This window comes from Littorina saxatilis, linkage group LG5, assembly GCF_037325665.1.
Source record: "Littorina saxatilis isolate snail1 linkage group LG5, US_GU_Lsax_2.0, whole genome shotgun sequence".
Classification (NCBI taxonomy): domain Eukaryota; kingdom Metazoa; phylum Mollusca; class Gastropoda; order Littorinimorpha; family Littorinidae; genus Littorina; species Littorina saxatilis.
In genome coordinates this window covers 61,243,561-61,248,560 of record NC_090249.1, presented here as the reverse complement: position 1 = coordinate 61,248,560, position 5,000 = coordinate 61,243,561, and the positions used below count along the sequence as shown (strand labels likewise).

General features: G+C 41.0%; 1 protein-coding gene across 1 annotated transcript in view; it reads right to left on the bottom strand.

Annotated features, from left to right (window-relative positions):
• LOC138967634 (uncharacterized) overlaps nucleotides 1–4,230 on the bottom strand; it is a 28,176-nt gene extending 23,946 nt beyond the window's left edge. Inside the window, exon 1 of the mRNA XM_070340238.1 lies at nucleotides 4,066–4,230. The gene's annotated coding sequence lies outside the window, so the exon portion shown is untranslated. The remainder of the gene's footprint in view (nucleotides 1–4,065) is intronic.
• Nucleotides 4,231–5,000: the final 770 nt, after the last annotated feature.

Sequence of the window (5,000 nt, the reverse complement as noted above, 5' to 3'; positions counted from 1 at the left end):
CTGTGCCCATGTTAGTGTGTGTTAATGTGTGCATGTCTGTGCCCATGTTAGTGTGTGTTAATGTGTGCATGTCTGTGCCTATGTTAGTGTGTGTTAATGTGTGCATGTCTGTGCCCATGTTAGTGTGTGTTAATGTGTGCATGTCTGTGCCCATGTTAGTGTGTGTTAATGTGTGCATGTCTGTGCCCATGTTAGTGTGTGTTAATGTGGGCGTGTGTATGAGCTTGTGTGGTGTTTCGTGGCTTTTCGGTAAATATTCAAATAGGACTGTGAAATAACTCCTTTTACATTTAAACACAAAATCTTTTTCTGTTAGAAATCTTTAATGTTGAATTATACCCACACACACACACACGAAAATAACCTGCTTCGTGCAACAGGTACCTGAACAAGTGTGACTTTATACATTTTGGGGCGGGGATATAGCTCAGTTGGTAGCGCGCTGGATTTGTATTCAGTTGGCCGCTGTCAGCGTGAGTTCGATCCCAGGTTCGGCGGAAATTTATTTCAGAGTCAACTTTGTGTGCAGACTCTCTTCGGTGTCCGAACCCTCCCCCCGTGTACACTACATTGGGTGTGCACGTTAAAGATCCCACGATTGACAAAAGGGTCTTTCCTGGCAAAATTGCTTAGGCACAGTTAATAATTGTCTACCTATACCCGTGTGACTTGGAATAATAGGCCGCGAAAGGTAAATATGCGCCGAAATGGCTGCAATCTACTGGCCGTATAAAATTTCATCTCACAGAGCGCCTAGAACTGTACCCACGGAATATGCGCGATATAAGCCTCATTGATTGATTGATTGATTTCACTTTATTACACCCCCGGTGTATAGGGGTGTGTATAGGATTCGGTCGATGTGTTTGTTTGTTTGTTTGTGTTCGCATATAGATCTCAAGAATGAACGGACCGATCGTCACCAAACTTGGTGAACAGGTTCTATACATTCCTGAGACGGTCCGTACAAAAATTGGGACCAGTCAAACACACGGTTAGGGAGTTATTGGTGGATTAAGATTCTACAAGGACTTATAGAGGGACATATTAATGGTCAAAGGGAAATAACCTTCTCAGTTGGTGGCAGTGAGAATGGTAAGGACGGGGGTGTTTTTCCTACCTCGGAGGAATTTCTTGTTACATGTGTAACCGAGTGCAGAAAGACTACAATCACCTTTGGAGGCGAAGTCCAATCAAACAGGATTGAGATTTTAGAGCTAATGTCTTAGCCCTAATATGGGTACATGTATAAAGGCAACCAAGAACATACAAGGAGAAAGAAGCATCCAGACCCCATCACCAACAGAACACAGGTGTCTAGCTGTTCGAGCTATAAATAGCCCGATAGACAACTCTGCTGTGAAGGGTGACGCAGTAGTCACACCTGGTAGACTGGATAGTATGTGGAACAATACCTTACGAAAAAGTAAAACACGAAGGCGAAAATACATTTTTCTTTTCTTCTAGTCAATACAGAAACAACAAAAGGATGACCCCCGGTCACACCTCTTAACAACAATCCAAGCATAAACTTCAAAGAAAAGATAACGATAGATCAAGGACCAAGATTATGACGCTGAAGATAGTTAACCTGCGTGGGAAAGTTTATTCTAACACAATTACAAACGCATGTATAACAAGAACTATCTGCCCAAAAAAGGATGACCTCACACCTCGAATAAAACCAATCCAAGCGTAAACCTCAAAGAAGAGATAAAGATCGGTCACACTGAGATGACGCTTACGAAGCTTAAGATTGCTCACCTTGTACCCACTACTAGTTATTGTGCATTTTAGTTAATGGACTGATGATGTCATTGTATGGAGTCGACGCACGTGCGAGGATATGTATGTGTGGGGGGGGGGGGGCGCGGGAGATGGAAGCTTGCTGTATGTTATGTAATGTATATATTGTGTGTGATACGTGGAATGTGATACTATTTATTTGCATGTATGATACAGGTACAAATGTGATAATTGTAGGCTTATACTAGTGATTACTGTGTGTGATACATGAAATGTGATATGAATGCTGTTTTTATATGTTATACTCTTACTTTCTCCCAAGCGCAAGACAAATTCTTCTCTGAAAATTGAAGCCAATAAAATTTGAGTTGAGTTGAGTTGAGTTGCTGGGACATCCAAATCGCCTCGGTCAATTAAGGTGGGATTTCTATAGCAGTGAAAGTGGGCGTGACCACACTGTAAGGGTATGTATGACTGAAGCTGCGTGGCGACAGTATTAAAGACTTTACTGGACCGTGTAAACCTCAAGTCGGTGTTTATTCCTGTCTGGTTGGTTGGTTGGTTGGTTGGTGCTTTTTCTGTCTGTCTGTCTGTCTGTCTGTCTGTCTGTCTCTGTCTCTCTCTCCTTCTCTCTATCAATTCGTTCCATTTGTATGCTTCTTTAGTGAATATTATATGTTTAGTATTTATCTAAGGACCGGTTGTTAGACAAGGCAATGTGCCTTAAACCTTTATCCTTGTAAAATAAAGTTCGTTCGTTCGTTCGTTCGTTCTCTCTCTGTCTGTCTCTCTGTCTGTCTCTCTGTCTCTCTCTCTCTCTCATACACACACACACACACACACACACACACACACACACACACACACACACACACACACACACACACACACACAGTTTAATAAAGAAATGTAAAAAAGAAATCTTCTCTTCTCTTTTCTACCCTTCTCTTATTTGAAATGAGATTATCTTATCTTATCTCTAACCTTCACGTCATCTCTGGTCTGCGTCGTTGCTGTCTACCTTTTCAAGGCTCACGCGCACAGACCCGGCTCACAGGGAATGACAAGTGAAGAAAATTGATTCTATCTGGCCCCGCTGCCTTGGTCCTCGTAATGTTCTTTTTACATTTAGTCAAGTTTTGACTAAATGTTTTAACATAGAGGGGGAATCGAGACGAGGGTCGTGGTGTATGTGCGTGTGTGCGTGTGTGCGTGTGTGTGTGTGTGTGTGTGTGTGTGTGTGTGTGTGTGTGTGTGTGTGTGTCTGTGTGTGTGTAGAGCGATTCAGAGTAAACTACTGGACCGATCTTTATGAAATTTGACATGAGAGTTCCTGGGAATGATATCCCCGGACGTTTTTTTCTTGTTTTCGATATATATCTTTGATGACGTCATATCCGGCTTTTTGTAAAAGTTGAGGCGGCACTGTCACACCCTCATTTTTCAATCAAATTGATTGAAATTTTGGCCCAGCAATTTCGACGAAGGCCGGACTCCGGAATTGCATTTCAGCTTGGTGGCTTAAAAATTAATTAATGACTTTGGTCATTAAAAATCTGAAAATTGTAAACAAAAATATTTTTTTAAAACGATCCAAATTTACGTTTATCTTATTCTCCATCATATTCTGATTCAAAAAAACATATAGATATGTTATATTCGGATTAAAAACAAGCTCTGAAAATTAAAAATATAAAAATTATGATTAAAATTAAATTTCCGAAATCGTTTCAAAAACTATTTCATCTTATTCCTTGTCGGTTCCTGATTCCAAAAACATATAGATATGATATGTTTGGATTAAAAACACGCTCAGAAAGTTAAAACGAAGAGAGGTACAGTAAAGCGTGCTATGAAGCACAGCGCAACCGCTGCCGCGCCAAACAGGCTCGTCACTTTCACTGCCTTTTGCACTAGCGGCGGACTACGTTCAGTTTCATTCTGTGAGTTCCACAGCTTGACTAAATGTAGTAATTTCGCCTTACGCGACTTGTTTTTCTTTTGTCAGCGGCCTTGGCTTGACTTTAGTATTGTGTGCTGCCGCACAGAGACATCTGGAGAAATGCAAACAGAACTTGAAAAGAGAGAAGTTAGACAGAGACATGCATTTATTCTATCAAAGCTTGGATTAATAGAGATACACACCCGTACCCTCTTAAAGAGTCATTAGTAAGGACGGACAGACATGCTACACACAATATTGCACAGACAGACACGGATAGAGAGACAGACACCGAGACACAGACACACACATTCACTCACACACACACACACACACACACACACACACACACACGTCTATTAGATTAACTTACATACCTTTTCTGCTAAGCCTCTGACTTGTTGCACAACACAGCCTCAACTGTCACAAACAAACTCAAAACTCAGCTGAAAATAGGAAGAATTTTTTTCTACCGTCATTTTGCTCCAAATTCTGTTTGTAATGATAGCCTCTGGTAGCATACCCGCCGCCCCCAGTTCAGTGAAGGTAACGTGTTTAAAATGTACAACTCAACCTTGACCCGAACGTGTAACGTCAATTTCGTATGTTTGCCGTTGCCCATCGATGGCGGAAGTGTTTATTATCATCAGAAGAAGAAGCAGCGTTGTAGTTGTGCTTTTGATGTGGTTTCTTTCAGTGTGTGTGTGTGTGTGTGTGTGTGTGTGTGTGTGTGTGTGTGTGTGTGTGTGTGTTCGCTACTTTTTAACATCGTTTGATATCATTATTATGGTCTGTGATCATGAAAGGGAATTATATACTTTTATGGTCCCGTCAGGCATCCTTCCTGACAATGTCCGTTTTACCCGAGGGAAGAGATTTGCCATATCACTACTCGGGTTTTTATTTTTAAATGTTTATAACTTTTTACATTTAGTCAAGTTTTGACTAACTGTTTTAACGTAGAGGGAGGAATCGAGACGAGGGTCGTGGTGTATGTGTGTATGTGTATGTGTGTGTGTGTGTGTGCGTGTGTGTGTGTAGAGCGATTCAGAGTAAACTACTGGACCGATCTTTATGAAATTTTGCATGAGAGTTCCTGGGTATGATATCCCCAGACGGTTTTTTTCTTTTTTTTGATAAATATCTTTGATGACGTCATATCCGGCTTTTCGTGAAAGTTGAGGCGGCACTGTCACGCTCTCATTTTTCAACCAAATTGGTTGAAATTTTGGTCAAGTAATCTTCGACGAAGCCCGGACTTTGGTATTGCATTTTAAAATTGTCATTAAAATCGATTTTTCGCAAACAGATT